The following is a 21,179-nucleotide window of genomic DNA, read 5'->3' as shown; positions in this document are numbered from 1 at the left end:
CTGGAGAGATGGTATAGTGGTTAAAGCACTTGCTTAAAAAGCCTAACAATCTGAATTTGGTTCCAAAGTACCCACATAAAGCCACATGTACAAGTGGTACATTTAGAGTCCATTTACAACAGCTGGAGGCCTGGTATGCCCATACACTCTCTCTGCTTGCAAATAAATAATATTTTTCTGTTTTTTAAAATATTATTTATTATTTGAGAGAAAGAGAGAGAGAATGGGTGCTCCAGGGCCTCCAGCCACTGCAGACGAACTGCAGATGCATGTGCCCCCTTGTGCATCTGGCTTTCGTGGGTCCTGGAGAATCAAACCGGGATCCTCTTTCTCTCTCTCTCTCTCCCTCTTTCTCTTTCAAATAAATCAATAAATAAAAGTACAATATTAAAATCTTTTGGGCTGGAGAGAGGGCTTAGCAGTTGAGGCAAATAAAAAAGAAAGAAAATCTTAAAGTTTAAGCCATTGAAAATGAGGAACCTTCTCTTTCTCATTCAAAAATATTTTTTTCCTTTTCAAATTTTTTATATTAACAACTTCAATGATTATAAAAAATATCTGGTGGTAATACCCTCCCTCCCCATCTCAATCAGTCTCTATTTTATTTTGATGTTATGATCTTTTTCTCCTCTTATGATGGTCTTGTGTAGGTAGTGTCAGGCACTGTGAGGTCATGGATATCCAGACCATTTTGTGTCTGGGGGGAGCACGTTGTAAGGAGTCTGACCCTTCCTTTGGCTCTTACATTCTTCAAAAATATTTTTAAAGTGGGCTTGAGATATGGCTTAGTGGCTAAAGGCATTTTACCAACAAGAAAAGCCTGATATCCCCCAGTTCCTATGTAAAACCAGATGCATTATATGTATGAAAGTGAGGAATCACCTGGAATAAAGCTCAGGAGAGTGCTTGTGCAAGTCCTTAGGTTTGATTCCCATAGCCACCAAAAAAAAAAAAAAAATGCACAAGGTGTGCTAACACATGACTTTACTCACAGACCGAGGAGGCAGAGGCAGGAGGATCACCAGTTCAAAGTCAGCCTGGGCTATGCACCTAATGTAGTCTCCCCAAAACACAATAGCCATGTATGATGATCCATTCCTATAATCTTAGCACCTGGAGGTAGAAGCAGTTTGCAGTTTAACACTGAAAACAGCACTCACTTAAATTTTGTTATTGTAGCTGAGAGAGGTCATATCTGTATAAAGACTAGATTAGGTACATTTGCAGAAGTCAGGATCTCACTGTAGCCCAGGTTGGCCTGGAACTGACTGCAGCACAGGCTACAGTGAACTGTAATTGATCCCTTACCTCAACCTGACCAATGTTGAGATTATAGGTGTGAGCCACACCCAGCTAAAGAAACACCACCTTTTTTCTGGCTTGTTTTTTGTTTCAAGTTTTAAAATTTTATGTTTTTGACACAGGGTCTCTCACTATATAGTCCTTGGTCTGGACCTAAATGGCTTCCAACTTGTGGCAATACTTCCTGATTGCTAGGACTACAGCTGTGCTCCACCACACCCAAACTACAAAGAAAGGCAAACCTTTCTCTTAATGTATGGACATCAAGATGTAATGAGACTAAAATTCAAGGGAAACATGGCTTTGTTCAGAGTGGCAGTAAGCAACCCAATAGGAGAACTTACATCTCTAAAAATGAAAGTGCTGTTGGAGAAAAGGCTTAGTGGTTAAGGCACTTGCTGGGAAGCCTAAGGACCCAGGTATAATTCTCCAGTATCCACGTACCAGATGCGCATGGTGGCGCAGGCATCAGGAGTTAATTTGCAGTGGCTAGTGACCCTGGTGCATCCATTCATTCTCTCTGTGTCTGTCTCTAATAAATAAAATGAAAAATGAGGGCTGGGCATGGTGGCGCACATCTTTAATCCCAGCACTTGGGAGGCAAAGGTAGGAGGATCACTATGAGTTCAAGGCCACCCTGAGACTACATAGTGAATTCCAGGTCAACCTGGGCTAGAGCGAGACCTTACCTTGAAATCTACCCTCCCCCCCAAAAGTGAAAGTGATCTTGAGTTTTAGCAGTCAGTAGGGTCTTAGGAGTTGCTCATCAAAGTCCATTTTAAGGTCAGGCATTGCAGTTTAGTTAGGCATATGTGATTCACATACTACCCTTTTTATTTTACTTTTAGAGTCCAGGTATTTATTATAGCAACTTAATTTTTTTTAATTAATTTATAAGCAGGGAGAACTAGAAGAGGGTCAGAGAGAATGGGTATGCCAGGGCCTTCAACTGCTGTAAATGGACTCCAGATGCATGTACCACTTTGTTCGTTTGGCTTTACATGGGTACTGGGAATTGAACTCAGGTCATGAGGCTTTTCAGGCAAGTGCCTTAACCATTGAGCCATCTCTAAAGCCTGACATACAGTATAATCTTTTCCAGATTTATTCATTTCCCTGTAAATGTCACAACTTCATTTTTCCTTATAGCTGAATAAAATTCCATTATGTAAATATAGCACATCTTTATTATCCATTCATCAGTTGGAAGGGCATCTAGGCTTGTTCCATGTCCTACTGTGAACAGAGCAATAAACATGGATGAGCACTGACTCCTCTTATCTGCCGTACATTTAATACAGGCTAAGTAAGATAAGGTTTTAAGGAAAAGTGACAAACTGAAGCGAATGTAGAAGTGAGAGCTGGGAGTGGTTTCTTCTCCCTGTAATCCCAGCAAATCCTAAGGCAGCAGATTGCTTTGAGTTTGAAGCCAGCCTGTGTGTGCTACAGAGTAAAACCTTGTCTCCAAAATTCTATCTTGGTCTGAGTGGTGGTGCATGCCTTTAATCTTAAAGGTAGGTGGATTGCTGTGAGTTTGAGGCCACCCTGAGACTACATAGTGAATTGCAGGTCAGCCTGGGCTAGAGTGCCACCCTACCTTGAAAAACCAAAAAGGTAAAAAAAAAAAAAATTTAGTTTGCCAAGGTGGTTCATACCTATAATCCCAGTACCTGGGAGGCTGAGCTCAAGACCAGCCTGGGCTACAGAATGAGTTCCAGGTCAATCTGGGCTGGAGTGAGACCTTGCTTCAAAACAAAACAAAATTTAGAAATGAGGCTGGGTTGTAGCTCAGTTGGTAGAGTGTTTGTTTAGCATGAACAAGACCCTGGGATAATCCTCAGCACTGCATAGGTCAGGGCATAGGGGTGCATGCCTGTAATAGCAATATTTTGGGAAGTAAATGCAGGAGGATAAATTGAATGTCATTGCTGTATGGCAAGTTCAAGGCCAACCAGGGATATGTGAGATCCTTTCTCAAAAGGAAACAAGGCTGGAGAGATGGCTTAGCGGCGCGGTTAAGCTCTTGCCTGTGAAGCCTAAGTCTAAGGACCCCAGTGGTTCCAGTCTCTATTCCCAAGGACCCATGTTAGCTAGATGCACAAAGGGGGCACACACATCTGGAGTTCGTTTGCAGTGGCTAGAGGCTCTGGTGCACCCATTCTCTCTTTCTCTTGTCTATTACTCTCAAATAAGTAAATAAAAAAACATTTTTTTAAAGAAAAATCCAGAAGTGGGCGATTATTGGCCAGAGGTTTGTAAACTAGTTTAATATAAAATCTGTAGAGTAAAACAGGCAACGGTGGATGTTCAATCACTGTCCACTTCTCTTTCACAAGCTAGTGTTTGCATTCTGGCCAGCAGTAGTACATTCTGCTGCATTGCTGAAGTGTTTACCTCCGTCAATGAGATTGTTAGGCCACAAATTATCAGTTTCCTAGTAGTAGTGGAAGCAGTCTGATCATCAATAGAACCCACCTATGTTATATGACATGCAGAAAACATGCAGTAGACTTCAGTCAGTGTAACTTAGACCTTTGTAACAAGGAGTTACAATCAATGAAATATGTGAGAATGAACCTAAGTTGAGTCTATAGAAATAGTAGCAGATCAAGATGACTTAAGCATTTATGCACCTTCTATGTCAGACATCTGCAAGGTACTGGGAACCAGTTAAGAGTATCATGATTACTGCCCTCATTAAATAAATATGTAAAATAATAGCAAAAAAAATGCTATCTTCCACAAATGGTTACTAAAGAAGACTAGCAAATGAACTGCAGAACACATGGCCATAGAAATGTAAATGATTCTAGAAACAAAAGTTAACAAATTCTGACTTGGGTGCAATGGCACATACCAGTAATCCAAGCACTTGCCTGACAGAGGCAGGAGAGTGCCAAAAGTTCATGGTTGGCTTTGTCTCCACCCAGGCCACATAGCTGAGATCCTGTTCTTTTAAAAAATAATAATAACCCCCCCAAAGTAAGTTAAATTCTGAAAACTGCTGTCATAGAAAATTGAGAAACTACTATTGGCTATGAAAAGGGAACTTAATTAAAGTTATTGAAAATTAGGCTAGGCGTGGTGAATCATGCCTTTAATCCCAGCACTCGGGAGGCAGAGGTAGGAGGAGTGCCATGAGTTCAAGATCACCCTGTGATTATGTAGCGAATTCCAGTCAGCCTGGGCTAGAGTGAGACCCTACCTCAAAAAACAAAATAAATAAAGTTATTGAAAGTTTAAGTTGTGAAAATCAAGATTACTCTCATCTGGGTTGGAGAGATGACTTAGTTAAGGCAATTATCCTGTGAAGCCTAAGGACCCATGTTTCATTCTCCAGGTACCATGTAAGCCAGATACACATGGTAGTGCATGTGTCTGGATTTCATTTGCAGTGGCTAGAGGCCCCGGTATGCCCATTCTCATTCTATCTCCCTTTCCTTCTCTCTGTCTCTAGTAAAAATACAAATAAATCAGAAAAAAATTTTTAAAGAAGATTATTGTCATCCCATTATCCAACATTTGTCAGTGGGGAAGAATCAAAACATTTCAGGCCTGATGGAAAAGGGCCAACTAAGTATAAAGCAAGAAAACAGGGCTGGAGAGATGGCTTAGTGGTTAAGGTGCTTGCTTTCAAGGTGTAATGACCCTGATCCCTTTCCCCAGTACTCATATAAAGCCAGATGCACAAAGTGATGTGACACATGCATCTGGAGTTCCTTTGTATTGGTTAGAGGTCCTGGTGTACCCATTCTCTCTTCTTGCAGATAAATAGATATTTAAAATTAAAAGAGAGCCAAGCGAGGAGGATGCCTTTAATCCTAGCACTCAGGAGGAAGAGGTAGGAGGATCGCTGGGTTCAAGGCCACCCTGAGACTACATAGTGAATTCCAGGTCAGCCTGGGCTAGAGTGAGACTACCTCGGGAAGAAAAGAAATTCCCATAAAGGAATGTGACTGATTAGCACCTGACTTCTCAAGAACACTAGATAACTAAAGCATGCTATAATGTGGTTTTGTGTCTGTTATAATAGGTTTGGTGGGTCCCCATTTTGTTCCTAAAATTCTTTTTCATTGTTTTGAGGTTTTTTCATGTAACCTATCATGGCCCCTGGTATCCTGAAATTCATCCTTTTGTCTCCACCTCCCATGTATGTTAAAACCTTTTTAGGGTTGGAGAGATGGTTTAGCAATTAAGGACTCACCTGCAAAGCCAAAGGACCCATGTTCAACTTTCCAGATCACACATAAGTCAGGCATACAAGGTGACACAAGTGTACATGTGGTACATGCATCTGGAGTTCAATTACAGTGCTTGGAGGCCTTGGCATGCCAATTCTCTTTCTCTCTTTCTGGTGGTTTGATTCAGGTGTCTCCCATAAGCTTAGGTGTTCTGAATGCTAGGTTGCCAGCTGATGGAGATTTTGGAATTAATGTCTCCAGGAGGCAGTATATTGTTGGGGATGGTATTATGGGTGTTATAGCCAGTTTCCCCATGCCAGTTTTTGGCACACTCTCCTGTACCTGTTGTCCACCTTATGTGGGCAGGGGGTTATATACACTCTCTGCTCATGCCATCATTTTCCCTGCCATCATGGAGCTTACCCTGAAGCCTGTAAACCAAAAGAAACCTCTTTTTCCTACAAGCTGCTCTTGGTTGCGTGATTCCTACCAGCAATGTGAACCTGATTGCAACACTCTCATTGAAAATGAAAATAAAAGATCGAGGCGGGGACTGGAGAGATGGTGTAGCAGTTAAGCACTTGCCTGTGAAGCCTAAGGACGCTGGTTCGAGGCTCGATTCTCCAGGACTCAAGTAAGCCAGATGCACAAGGGGTTGCATACATCTGGAGTTTGTTTGCAGTGGCTGGAGGCCCTGTCACTACCATTCTCTCTCTCTCTGCCTCTTTCTGTCTGTCACTCTCAAATAAATAAATGAAAATAAACAGCCAAAAAAAATTGAGAGGGCTGGACAGATTGCTTAGAGGTTAAGGTGCTTGCCTGCAAAGCCAAAGGACCCAGGTTCGATTTTTCCCAGGACCCATGTAAGCCAGATGTGTAAGGTGGTGCATCTATCTGGAGTTTGCAGGGGCTGGAGGCCCTGGCATGCCCATTCAATCTTTCTCTATCTGCCTCCTTCCCTGTCTGTCTCTCCCAAATAAATAAAAATAAAAATATTAAAAACAAACAAATAAACTTTATTTTTTTATTAGTTTTTCGAGGTAGGGTCTCACTCTAATTCAGACTGACCTGGAATTCGCTATGTAGTCTCAGGGTGGCCTTGAACTCACAGTCATCCTCCTATCTCTGCCTCCAGAGTGCTGGGTTTAAAAGTGTGCACCACCATGCCTGGCTTAAAAAAAAAAAAAAACTTTAAAAGTAATACTTTTATTTATTTATTTATTTGTAAGCAGAGAGATACACAGAGAGAGAGATAAAGAGACACAGAGAGAGAGAGCATAGGCACACTAGGGCCACTAGCCACTGCAAACAAACTCCAAATGCATGTGCCCACCTTGTACATCTGGCTTATGTGGGTACTGGGAAATCAAACTCAGGTTGTTAGACTTTACAGGCAAGGACTTTAATCACCAAGCCATCTCTCCAGCCCTGTATTAAAACTTTTTATTGACAGTTTTCACAGATGTGCATAATGTATTTTGATTATAATATCCTATTACTTTGTCCTATCTCCCTCCCACTGAACCCCTTTCTTCCCAATCACTCCCTTTCCAGCTTGAAGTCCTTTCTTTTCCTTGTGCTTCCCTCGTTTTTTCTTTCTTTTTTTATATTTTTTTTGTTTCTTTTTATTTTTATTCATTTATTTGACAGCTACAGACAGAGAGAGAATGGGCACTCCAGGGCCTCCAGCCACTGCAGAAAAGCTCCAGATGTGTGCACCCCTTTGTGTATCTGGCTAACATAGGCCATAGGGAATCAAAACTCGAAACAGGGTCCTTGGGCTTCACAGGCAAACACTTAATGACAGCCATCTCTCCATCCCTTTTTCTTTCTTTCTTTTTTTTTTTTTTTAATTTTTACTTACTTACTCCAGACAGATTGGGTACACCAGGGCCTTCAGCCACTGCAAACAAACTCTAGACACATGCACCACCATCTTGTGCATCTGGCTTATGTGGGTCCTGGGGAAACAAACCTGGGTCCTTTGGCTTTGCAAGCAGACACCTTAACTACTAAGCAATCTCTCCAGCCCCATCTTCATCTTGTTTGTTCTGTTCTGATTTTGGCTCTTCTCCATCATTGATAGGCCTGGCACTGTGCAAGTCTGGTATAGGTAATAGCCATGGTCATGGTCATGAATGCAACACCACCTTGTGTCTATAGGGGGGGGGGGGGAATTGGGATTCTGGGATGTTTTCTGAAACCCCAAGCCCTAAGTTCATATTTGCAAACTTACCAAAGAATTGGCAATTACAGATTCAAGAAAATGTTTTTTGTTTTTTTTTTTTTTTGGTGTTTGTTTGTTTTGTTTTGTTATTTTTTTGAGGTAGGGATTCACTGTAGCTCAGGCTGACCTGGAATTCACTATGTAGTCTCAGGGTGGCCTCGAACTCACAGCAATCCTCCTACCTCTGCCTCCCGAGTGCTGGGATTAAAGGTGTGCACCACCATGCCTGGCAAGAATATGATTTTTAAAACATCACATTTTATTCAGATCTTACAAAGAAGTGGGAAAGAGAGAGAACTGGGAGATAAGGGAAGATAAAATAGATTGATGAGAAGTACACCACATGGAGCCCAAAATCCCATATAGTCCATGTGTAGCCCAGGAGCCCAAGTAACTGAACATGGATCATTGGGGAAAGATAACAAAATATGAGAACAAAGTTAAAAAACATGTGCTTCCAAGAAAGATCAAAAGTGAAGACAAAGCCGGGCGTGGTGGCGCACGCCTTTAATCCCAGCACTCGGGAGGCAGAGGTAGGAGGATCACCGAGAGTTCAAGGCCATCCTGAGACTACATAGTGAATTCCAGGTCAGCCTGAGCCAGAGTGAGACCCTACCTCGAAAGACAAAAAAAAAAACAAAAAACAAAAAACAAAAGTGAAGACAATAATAAAAGGAAAAAAGTGTCTCTTCCCACCCCAGCAAAGACAGCTCTTACCCTTCCAAAACCCCCCCCACACACACACAAAAAAAAAAAAAAAACAAAAAACATTGCTGCCAGCTCTGGAGAGAGAACAAAAATGAGCCCCTGTCTCCATGGTTCTAGGAGGATATAGAAGTTGTGCCATCCCACCTGGACACAGCTACACCTGGTATCCCAGCCAGTCAGCCTTGGCTTAGAGGAGCAATTCACCCATACCTGGGCAGGATGCACACTTCAGCCACTGCACTGAGAGATAATTGGGTGAGATGGGCAAACCCTAAATCCCATGACGAGGTGTAGGTGGGGCAAGATGGTGAGGGTGTGATGTCCTAAGGCTTCTCCCTTTTAAGGGCCCTCTTAGTCCTGCCTACTACTCTGACACACGCTCCTCCCAACATGTCCAGAAGACAATATTCCAAAGCACCTCTCCCCATCCTTTGCTACATTCTTTCAGCCACCTTGAGCCTTGGCAGGTCTTGTTTAATGCTTAGCACTTAAACTGTTACTTCTCAGCACTTGGATGAGTTTTGCATCACCTCAGTAGTCACCGCCATCTACAAAAAGAAGCTTCTCTGACTAAAAGTGAGAGCAGCATTAATCTATGGGAATATAAATATTTAAAAGAAAATTTGCTGGACACAACAACCATCTAGCCAAACAGTAATACCTTCCCCCACAGGGCCTATGACCTAGGCTTTAGAATAGGTTTTCAGTACTGATGCAAGATTTGGGGGTATTGGAGAAGTTTCCCAAACTTATGAACCCCAATGTTGGGTCCTTATCCTTCTTTTTTGTTTTGAGGTAGGGTCTCACTCTAGCCCAGGCCAACCTGGAATTCACTATGGAGTCTCAGGGTGGCCTCGAGCTCACAGCAATCCTTCCTCTACCTTCCGAGTGCTGGGATTAAAGGCGTGTGCCACCACGCACAGCTACCTTATCCTTCTTTAACAAAGAATCAATGAAAATGGACTTGAGAGTGTCATAGTGGCACATACCTTTAATCCCAGCACTTGAGAGACAGAGGTGAAAGGATAGCTGTGAGTTCAAGACCATCCTAAAATTTCATAGTGAATTCCAGGTCAGCCTGGGCTAGAGTGAAATCCTTCTGCTGGAGCAGAGTCACAAGTACATGGACCTAGAAGCTCATGTAGAACAATTTAGAAGAAACATGCATTCATATGGAAGGCATGGTATATAGTTCACAAGGGTCATTTAAGAGAAATTGATGTTTAGGAAAAGGCTGGAGCAGAGTTACATGCAGGGAGCGGCTACAGACGCCATTACAAGATGGCGCTGACTTCCTGCTGAGAGTCGTGACGCACAACTCCCTACTTGGTCATATCCTGGAGACAGTCTTGCTTGATGCTGCGCGTGCACATGATGTAATGCATCCTGGGCCTATCCTGTGGCCCTGGGTGGTGGGTGAGCAGGTGGCGGCCAATCCGTAGGTGTCTTGTAGTATTACACCCTATAAAAGCAGCTACACTCCTGCGCCCCGGCCCCTTCGCCATCAACTTTCCTGTTAACCAAGAGGCTCTCCAATAAAGTGTGATCGAGAAGGATCTTTGTTTGCTGGTCGTTCTTCTCCTGCTGGTCAGGGAGTTCGCCGCAAAGTGGTGCCGAAATCCCGGGACGCCAGGTGCTTTGTGGTCACCGGGCGAGGGGCCGAAGAGGATCCAGAACTTGACACACGGAGAGGAAGACCGCGGTAAGTTACCCCAGTCATGCTAGACCCGTATTTGAAAAAAGGGCGGGAGGCTCTAGCAAAGCATCAGGATAGTTTTTCTGAGTCTGATTCAAATGGGGAGTCAAAAGTTAGGCCTAAGAAAAAGGGAGATATAAAGAAGGAGAAACATATACAAGATAAAGATAAAAGCCTGCAGGAGGAGCTTGAAAAGATGGGGGAAATGAGTCATCGCTTGCCTGAGAAAGGGACTAAAGGGACCTTTACCAGGCTGTATCCCCCTATTGAAGAGCTTGTACGTTTAAGTGTTTTTGAGACAGATGAGGAAATCACCTCCAACTCAGACCTAGAGGAGGAGGAGGAGGAAGAACCATTACAAAAGGGGGGGGAAGGAATCAAGGAAGTCACAAAAGGGCACTATTCATCTCTGCCTAGGCGCCCCCTACTAACGAAAGGAAAGCAGGCCCAAGGGGGTGGATCTCTGCAATTAATAGAGCCGTCTGCACCCCCACCCTATAACTCCCCTGGGGACACATGCCGCTTCATTAAAACAAAAACCTGGTCGCGGCTGGCCTCCGCTAGGAGGGGCTTCTATTATGGCTTCAGAAGGAAAAAAAAAAAAAAAAAACTCTTTAGGAGCTCGCACTCTCCAATATTTCCCACAGCTGGTCGCTCGACAAGCTTGCTTGGGGCTTAAATATTGTTTAATACATTTTGCAAAGCTGCCTGACAGGCTTATCATTCCCTATACTAAGGAACAAGTAAAAGTTTTGTCTGGCACTGTGGATGATTGGAGCATTCTCATGTGTGCTTTCCCAAATGTCATAGATAATCATTACCCAAAGAGCCCTATTTTGTCTTTTGTTGAAAACAATCTGGTTTACTTTCCTAAAATCACTGTTCAGGAGCCTATTACATCAGCCCCTGCCATCTTTACTGATGGCTCAAAGTCTGGTCGTGGGGCCTACCTGGTACAGGGATCGGAGCCTATAGTAAGAATGTTCAGACCTGACTCTCCTCAGATTGTTGAATGCTTAATAGTCTTGGAGGTATTTCAGACATTCCCCACTTCCTTTAATTTGTTTACAGATTCCTTGTATGTGGCCAATGCAGTGGCTAATTTAGAGATCGCTGCTTCGGTTCGCTCTACTAGTCTAGTGTCTAATATTCTTTTACAACTTCAATCTTTAATTTTGCAGCGAACTTGCCCTTTTTATGTTTCTCATATTCGAGCTCATTCACTACTGCCTGGCCCCTTGTCACAGGCTAATGACCTTGTGGATTGGGCCGCTAGGCTAGCCCTGATCTCCTTGGATGATCCAAAGGCTTCGGCAACAGAATTCCATAGACTATATCATGTCCCTGCAAATACTTTAAGACTAAAATTTCCTATTTCCAGAAATGAAGCACGGGATGTTGTAAAATCTTGCCAATCTTGTGTCACCTTTTTGCCTTCCCCACATGTGGGCGTTAATCCCCGAGGCCTACATCCTAGAGACCTTTGGCAAATGGATGTGACACATCTTCCAGAGTTTGGAAGATTAAAATACCTACATGTCTCAGTGGACACCTGTTCAGGCGTTATTTTCGCCTCTCCATTGGCAGGTGAAAAGGTCTCTCATGTCAAGACTCATTGTTTGGAGGCCTGGGCTGCTTGGGGAAAGCTGCGCCATTTAAAAACTGATAATGGCCCAGCATACACATCTGCTGGTTTTCGAGCCTTTTGTGCACAAATGCAGGTAGCTCATGCCACTGGCCTTCCTTACAACCCACAGGGCCAAGGTATAGTAGAAAGAGCAAATAAAACCCTAAAAGCCCTCTTATTTAAACAAAAAAGGGGAATAGCAGAGGATGCAACCCCTAAGGAGAGAGTTTCTTTAGCCCTCTTCACTCTTAATTTTTTGGTTTTGGATCCATATGGTAAAAGTACAGTGGAAAGACACAGTCAATCTAAGATTCCCATGCCCAGTGAAATGGTGATGTGGAAGGATGTCTTAGATAATAAATGAAAAGGACCAGATCTTGTTAATAAGATCCAGGGGAGCTGTTTGTGTTTTTCCACAGGACCAAGATTCTCCGCATTGGGTTCCGGCTCACTTGGTGAAAACAATTATCCGACCCCAACAGGAGGCTCCTGGAGACGGAGATGCCTACCAGGATGGAGAGAAGGATGGAGAAAAGGAGAGCCTTATTTATGATCCTCATCCTGTGCCTGGAATGTAGGGGAGAACAGCGTTGGGGCATTATGTCTGCATTTCCCAAACCCATGCCAGTGTATCACTCTGCTGTGGTTTTTCCCCGTTTCTTTACAATAGAGAAGGAACTGGGTCTTCCCATGGTGAAGAAAGACACCTTTTCCATTTCTATTGGAGAACAGCGGAGTTTCCAGGCATCGGGGACATTGTGCTTTACGCTTGATCCAACTTATGAGGACTGTATGGTCTTAAAGAAACAAGCCTTTGCTTGGTTCCACAGGGACATGATTTGGGAAAGACATGACCAACAGAGACGTAATGATTGGTATAGTCCAGAGAATAAGACTTCCCAATATAAATTTGGTAACTATACCTATACTGAATTGGCAATCTGGCTTAATGGAACATTTCTGGTTGGTGTAAACATATCAGACAAAGCATACCAACCACGACTTGCTCCTCATTGTTGGGGAAGTGATGAAGGGGAAACCTGGCCGTGGTCTGACTGTCAGTCTACCGGTGTTGGCTGGACGAGTAAGGGAAAACTCTTTAATTTCTCCCCGGACATGAGGGGTCCCCATCCCTATCCGGCCTTATGGACTGGGGGATTTTTCAGACAAGATAGAAGGTATAATCCATTTTCAAAGTGGATTTTGTGTGGAACAAATGGAAGCTGTACTGATTTCACACCTTTTGTGTTATTACAGGGAGGACAAGTTGCTTGTAATAATGTGACTGCAGTCTTTAGTGAGAAGGAGCAGGTGGTGGAGGAAGCTGATGAGAACTGTGGTGCTTTATACAAAACTATCAACACCACAGGGGGAATTATGAGCATTGGACATGGGTGCCAAACTAACGCAAGAAATGCTACTTTCTCCCCGGCACCCAGTTTGCGTTCACCCACCGTTTATGTTTGTCCTCAGTAATTCCTCCTTTAGTAGTTGCTCCAATACCTCCTGCCTCTTGTCCCAATGCTGGGATGCTCCAAAGTTTAAGAATGCTATGGTCCTTAGGGTCCCTCGCTGGGTCCCTGTGCCTGTGGAAGCTCCCAGCACGCTGACTTTATTTAGGAATAAAAGGGATTTTGGCATCACAGCAGCAGTTATAGCAGCCATGGCTGCGATAGCTGCTGCCGCTACTGCGACGGGTGTGGCCATAGCTTCCTCAGTACAGACGGCTGAAACTTTGAATAACTTGGCTACTTCTACCTCAGAGGCCTTAGACACTGAGACAGCTTTAAATTCTCACTTAAAGGGTGGTATCCAAATTTCAAACCAAAGAATAGATTTAGTCCAAGAACAGGTTGATATCCTTTGGCAGCTAGCTCAGCTGGGATGTGAGTGGAAGTATAATGCATTGTGTGTTACTAGTGTCCCTTATGAAAACTTCACCAGAGCTGCTAATCTGTCTCGTAGTTTGTCGCTAGCCCTCTCGCAAAATTGGTCTAAGGAATTTGATAGGGAATTGGAGGAATTAAGACAAGCTATAGTACATATTAACTCCACACGAGTGGATCTTAGCTTGGCAAAAGGCTTTACTTCTTGGATATCATCTGCATTCTCCTATTTCAAGGAATGGGTAGGAACTGGAATGTTTCTGGTGTGCTGCCTAGGAGGGTGTGTGCTTTACCTATGGTTGGTCTGTCGCCTGCGAACCCAAACTAGGAGAGATAAAATGGTCATTTCACAAGCGCTCGCTGCCTTAGAATGTGGCTCTTCTCCCCAAATCTGGCTGGCAGCCTTAAAGGGAAAATAGCTCCCCTGGCCCTTGCACCCTCGGGGTCTCAGAGTACCCATTGCACAAGGATGGGCAGGAATATGGTAGCTTTCGTTTGACCGCCGCCTTTGCACTCTCAGGGGACCTGTCCCATTGCACTGAGGAAGGGGAGGTTGGACTTCTTCCCTTGATCGGTCAACACATCATGAGGTGTGGACCTGATCGGGAAGGCATGTTTTCTATGTATGCTTGGCCATTTTATTAAACAAAAAAGGGGGAGCTGCAGGGAGCGGCTACAGACGCCATTACAAGATGGCGCTGACTTCCTGCTGAGAGTCGTGACGCACAACTCCCTACTTGGTCATATCCTGGCAACAGTCTTGCTTGATGCTGCGCGTGCACATGATGTAATGCATCCTGGGCCTATCCCGTGGCCCTGGGTGGTGGGTGAGCAGGTGGCGGCCAATCCATAGGTGTCTTGTAGTATTACACCCTATAAAAGCAGCTACACTCCTGCGCCCCGGCCCCTTCGCCATCAACTTTCCTGTTAACCAAGAGGCTCTCCAATAAAGTGTGATCGAGAAGGATCTTTGTTTGCTGGTCGTTCTTCTCCTGCTGGTCAGGGAGTTCGCCGCAGTTACAAGCACATGGAAGATAGGATCTTAGAAGTTTATATGGAGAGATTTAGAAGAAACTCACACTTGTGTGGAAGGCACAGCATCTGCCCTGAACCGCCACAGAAGAAAGTTAATAGATTAAGTGGTGATGGCTTAAGGAAGAATAGCAGAGGGAAAGCTTCAAATCAGAGACCAAGAACTTTACATGAAATGGGTAGTAAAAAGAGTTCTCCAGAACCTCCACAGAAGAAAGTTAATAGATTAAGTGGTGTTGGCTTAAGGAAGAATAGCAGAGAGAAAGCTCCAAATCAGAGACCAAGAACTTTAGATGAAATGGGTAGTAAAAAGAGTTCCTCAGAGTTTAGAGAAATCACACAGGTATTAGGCCCAAAGTTTAGAGGAGATACCCATACAACAGATCTAGAGTTTAAGGGAAATCCACACATAGTAGATTCAGATCAGAGAACAGTCATACATGTCATTAAAGTGAGAAGTTACCCCAAAGCATAACACAGAGAACAAAACAGGAAATGCCCAGGCTGAGGGGGAAGCCTTCTCTCCTTCACAGAAGAGTTATAAATTATATATATTGGGTTTTTTTTTGTTTTTTTTTTTTGAGGTAGGGTCTCACTCTAGTCCAGGCTGATCTAGAATTCACTATGTAATCTCAGGGTGGCCTTGAACTCACAATGATCCTCCTACCTCTGCTTTCCCAGTGCTGGAATTAAAGGCATGCACCACCACGCTTGGCTTTTGTGAATATTTTTTTTAATTGTTTTATTTGCAAGCAGAGAGAGACAGAGAGAGAATGGGCATGCCGGAGCATCCAGCCATTGCAAATGGAACTCCAGATGCATGTGCCACTTTGTGCATCTGGCTTTATATGGGTACTGGGGAACTGAACCCCAGTCGTTAGGCTTTGCAGGGCAAGTGCCTTAGCCACTGAACCGTCTCTCCAGCCCCTGGGTTCCCTCTCTTTCTAAACATAAGCCATGTTATTAAGGACAAAGTGTATATAACTGGTTCAAACATGCACAGACCTAGTTCATTAAAAATGAAAAATAAATCTAGGAAACATTAAGATGTCTTATTAAAACAAAACACCTGGGAAATTGGCAGACTTTGCTGCTCAAGTTACTTTGTCAGGACCCCCATTTAAAGGCTTTCTCTTAGAAGCTTGGGATGCTAAGGATTTGAATGGTTCTCCTGTGGGCTCCTTCACATTGATTGACAGTGGGGTGTCACAGCTTCTGACTTGTGAATAGGGTTTAACGTGAGTCATACACATGCATCTAAGAAAACAGAACCTAAAGTCTACTGGAATGCTCCGAGCAGTGCCCCCAATCACATACAATTTCTAGCCACAGTTGTTGAGAAGTAAAAAATCTACTGGGTGAAGATTCCTAGTGATGTCATTTCACAGCCAAATGCACTTCCTTTCACGACACCTAAAGCTACAACAGCATCTTTGTCGACATTGCCTTCAGTCTCCCACTTAACTAAACCATTCAGTGCCTCTCAGTGTGGAAAGAAGTTCTGTGTTAGAAGTCCTGGGAACTGTGACCCCAAGCATGAGGCTACCTGCCTCTTCTTGTCCTTCACCAGAGATGAGCGGTCAGTGATAGTTGAGCTGAGTGGTCCCACTGGAAGCTATTTATCCTTTGCCTTTTCTCATGACAGATCAATGATGATGATGCTTACATGTGCGTCCATGGAAATCAGAATGTGCACACACAACCTTCCTATTTGAGAGGGATACTTCACCCTGGGCTGGACTCCAGGGGGAATCTTGAGGATATGGCCTAGAGATTGGCGGATGGTGTTATACAGTGTTTTTTCAGAAGAAACATTACCCTTTCTGGGGTTAAGAACAGATTTGATCTAAACACATGCTACTACATATTTCTAGCAGATGGTGAAGCTAATGCTGGTCAAATTCTTTTTTTTTTTTTTTTTTTTTTTTTTTGGTTTTTCGAGGTAGGGTCTCACTCTAGACTAGGCTGACCTGGAATTCATTCTGTAGTCTCAGGTGGCCTCAAACTCACAGCAATCCTCCTACCTCTGCCTCCCAAGTGCTGGGATTAAAGGCATGCGACACCACTCCTGGCTGTCAAATTCTTAAGCACTCTCAACAACCTTTGATTACATATGAAAAATATGATGTAACAGTTACACCAAAGAGCATAGGAGGATCATGTTCTTTACCCCTCTGGAAGGTCCATGGTGCCTTAATGTTTGTGGCATGGATGACTACAGTTAGCATAGATGTCCTGGTTGCCCAATTCTTCAGAACTGTTTGGTCAAAAGCTCTCTTTCTTGGTGGGCCGTGTGGCCTCTGCCTCAGCTTCCAGGGCCTTGCGGGGACTCAGCCCTTCAGCGTCGCTACATCTGGCTCAGCTTTTACTGCGAGCCCCCCGGGCAGCAGTGCACCCTGCTAGAGACTATGCAGCTCAAACGTCGCCGGCTCCGAAGGCAGGCATCGCCATCGGTCGCATTGTGGCAATCATCGGCCCCGTGGTGGACGTCCAGTTTGACGAGGGATTGCCACCGATCCTAAATGCCTTGGAAGTGCAAGGCAGGGAGACCAGGCTGGTTTTGGTGGTGGCCCAACATTTGGGTGAGAGCGCGGTAAGATTGCTATGGATGGCACAAAAGGCTTGGTTAGAGGCCAGAAAGTACTGGATTCCGGGGTACCAATCAACATTCCTGTTGGTCCTGAGACCTTGGGCAGAATCATGAATGTCATTGGGGAACCTATTGACGAGAGAGGTCCTATCAAAACCAAACAATTTGCTGCTATTCATGCAGAGGCTCCTGAGTTCATAGAGATGAGTGTTGAGCAGGGAATTCTGGTCACTGGTATCAAGGTTGTGGATGTGCTAGCTCCGAATGCCAAGGGTGGCAAAATTGGGCTCTTTGGTGGTGCTGGAGTCGGCAAGACAGTACTGATCATGGAGTTGATCAACAATGTTGCCAAAGCCCATGGTGGTTATTCTGTGTTTGCTGGTGTCGGTGAGAGGACCGTGAGGGCAATGACTTATACCATGAAACGATTGAATCAGGTGTTATCAACTTAAAAGATGCTACATCTAAGATAGCGCTGGTGCATGGTCAGATGAATGAACCACCTGTGCTCCTGCCCGGGTAGCTCTGACTGGACTGACTGTTGCTGAATACTTCAGAGACCAAGAAGGTCAAGATGTACTGCTGTTTATCGACAGTATCTTCCGCTTCACCCAGGCTGGTTCAGAGGTGTCTGCCTTATTGGGTAGAATCCCTTCTGCTGTAGGTTACCAGCCAACTCTGGCCACTGACATGGGCACCATGCAGGAAGGGATCACCACCACCAAGAAGGGATCTATCACTTCTGTGCAGGCTATCTATGTGCCTGCTGATGACTTGACTGACCCTGCTCTGGCAACCACCTTTGCCCATTTGGATGCCACTACCCTGCTATCCCATGCTGTTGTGGAGTTGGGCAGTTATCCAGCTGTGGATCCTCTGGACTCCACCTCTTGCATCATGGATCCTAACATTGTGGGCAGTGAGCATTACGATGTTGCCAGAGGGGTGCAAAAGATTCTGCAGGACTACAAATCCCTTCAGGACATCATTGCCATCCTGGGTATGGATGAACTTTCTGAGGAAGATAAATTGACTGTGTCCCAGGTAAGGAAAATACAGCACTTCTTGTCCCAGCCATTCTAGGTTGCTGAGGTCTTCACAGGTCACATGGTAAAGATGATGCCCCTAAAGGAGACCATTAAAGGATTCCAGCAGATTTTGGCTGGTGAGATTTGAGTACAAAGCTAAACAAAATGAGAAACTTTAGTCCTAAGTGAATATGACCATCTCCCAGAACAGGCCTTCTATATGGTGGGACCCATTGAAGAAGCTGTGGCAAAAGCTGACAAACTGGCTGAAGAGCATGCATCGTGAGGGTCCTCTTGTCAAATGAAGCACTCATCTGTACTCTTCCTTTCTTTCCTCCAGTCCTAAGAGCTACAGTTCTGTGTAGGCCCCACAAGACCCTTGATTGGACAAGTTATGTTCTGTCTGATGAGTAAAGTGTACATCCGTCAGAAAAAAAGGGGGGGGGGCTGGAGTGATGACTTAGTGGTTAAGCGCTTGCCTATGAAGCCTAAGGACCCTGGTTCAAGGCTTGATTTCCCAGGTCCCACGTTAGCCAGATGCAGTGGCTAGAGGCCCTGGTGCGCCCATTCTCTCTCTGCCTCTTTCTCTCTGTGTCTGTTGCTCTTAAATAAATAAAAATAAACAAAAAAAATTTAAAAAAAAAAGAAAAAAGAAAAAAAGAAAAAGAAAGAAAGCTCTCTTTCTTGAAATCACCAGTGAAGATATTCAACAGTAGACACTGCAAGCCTTCTATTTGGCCAGCCAAACCAAATGAGCCAACTGGTGCAATAGTGGCACTGGGTCTGTCGTGGTGGAAACCAACTGCCCTCTAATTGGACTGGAGGCCCACTCCATGGAGGAATACATCCCTGATACTGATAACTTAAACCAGGGGTAGTCATGAGCCCTAGGAGTGTAACATCTGCTGCTGTCTGGCTAAATGTATATACTATGTTTATCAAACCACTCAGTAAGCACTTCTTCTAATGTTCATATCCTTATATTAATGCTATCCCCACTTTGGGTAGAGAATCTTCTCTTTTCAGATGGCAGTGACCTTGGGATGACTCAGAAGGTGTCATGATGCTGGAAAGAAGTGACAGGAGTGCTCAGCACTCCAATATCTCTATCATACCTTCCAAGGCTCAGGGTCTACTGTGGTAGAGGTGGCAGAAAGAATGTAAGAGCCAAAGGAAGGGTAGGACTCCTTACAACATGCTCCCCCATACACAAAATGGCCTGGATATCCATGACCTCACAGTACCTGACACTACCTACACAAGACCATCATAATAGGAGGAAAAGATCATGACATCAAAATAAAAGAGAGACTGAGATGGGGAGGAGATATGATGGAGAATGGAGTTTCAAAGGGGAAAGTGAGGGGAGGTAGGGTATTAGCATGGGATATTTTTTATAATCATGGAAGTTGTTAATAAAAAAAAATTGAAAAGAGAAAAAAGCTCTCTTTCTTGGTGAAGCAGCTTGGTTCCAGGTGCATTGGGTGCTCATGCTTACCACCTGCATTGCTTTCGTCATGCCTTGTATATACAGAGGAGGCTGGCATTCTCACACAGGTTATCACCTGTCCTTCAGGTGCATAGTGATGATGTTAGCGATCTCTCAGCCTCTTCTGGCAGCCTCCAGACCACCTTTACATGACTCAAGGAGGCAGATGTTTAACTGGACTCATTGGAGGGTGGGAACAGCTGCTAGAATCAGAGCTGTGGCAGCAATGCTCCTGGGGATGGAGTTGCCAGGACTGAATCTTCCAAGTCCCCAGAAGACCTAGGCAATGATGGGATTTGCGACCTGGCATATGGAACTGAGATTATTCCAGAAATACATGCCTACCGACTGTCTCGGAAAGTTGAAATATTGGACAATGATAGAATTCAGATCTTTCAGTTGCTTACTGTTACGGAAGCAGAGGGGCATGTTTTCAAAAAGGTGGTGTTGACAATTTGTATCTGTGGGAATGTGACCTTTCTCATCATATTCTTATGTACAATCAACCACTGATGAACAAGCAAAGACCTTGGTCTATAGTTATCACCAAACCAAAGAAACTTGACACTTGTGCTGGCAGCCTGGAGCATATTCTAGTTTAGAGGACCCAGAGAGCTCTCTGTGGAGGAATTCAGAAGGCGGGTTTTTCTAGATCAAATTCAAGAGGGTCATACAGAAGAAACTGATGTCGAGGACTTATAAGTAATTCTGTGTTCAAGGCAACATGGTACTTGAGGAGAAATGACTCTCAAATATTCCATGAGATAATTTTAAGAATGTTAGCATTCTTAAAAAGCATTCTTAATAAACTAGAATGTTTAGGAAATGGAAAACTGATGTCCTCAGGGTAAGAGGACATTGTATTAAGGTAAATATACTTTTTTTCTGATAATGATGCTGATTTAGTGCTTTCAATGGTATATTTAATTATTTATTTTTATTTTTTGGTTTTTGAGGTAGGGTCTCGTCCAGGCTGACCTAGAACTCACTATGGAGTCTCAGGGTGGCCTGAAACTCATGGTGATCCCCCTACCTCTGCCTCTCAAGTGCTGGGATTAAAGGCGTGCACCATCACGCCTGGCTTCAATAAATATATTAATTTTTTACAAGCTTATATGAATGGTCTTTGAGACCTTTTTTTTTTGTTTGTTTGTTTTGTTTTTTGAGGTAGGGTCTCACTCTAGCCCAGGCAGACCTGGAATTCACTATGGAGTCTCAGAGTGGCCTCGAACTCACGGCAATCCTCCTACCTCTGCCTCCTGAGTGCTGGGAATAAAGGCGTGCGCCACCACGCCCAGCTAGAGACCTTTTTAAAGAAAGTATGTTTCTTAGGGCTGGGTGTGTAGCTTAGTGGTAGAGCACAGTGGGGGGTTGCATTTGCTTTGTTTTGTCTGGTTAAAAGTAGAAATGGGG

General features: G+C 44.1%; 1 pseudogene; it reads left to right on the top strand.

Moving 5' to 3' along the window:
* Positions 1 to 13,404: 13,404 nt before the first annotated feature.
* LOC123459437 lies at positions 13,405 to 20,279 on the top strand (annotated as a pseudogene).
* Positions 20,280 to 21,179: the final 900 nt, after the last annotated feature.

This window comes from Jaculus jaculus, chromosome 3 (assembly GCF_020740685.1).
Source record: "Jaculus jaculus isolate mJacJac1 chromosome 3, mJacJac1.mat.Y.cur, whole genome shotgun sequence".
Classification (NCBI taxonomy): domain Eukaryota; kingdom Metazoa; phylum Chordata; class Mammalia; order Rodentia; family Dipodidae; genus Jaculus; species Jaculus jaculus.
This window is presented reverse-complemented; position numbering and strand designations above follow the sequence as displayed.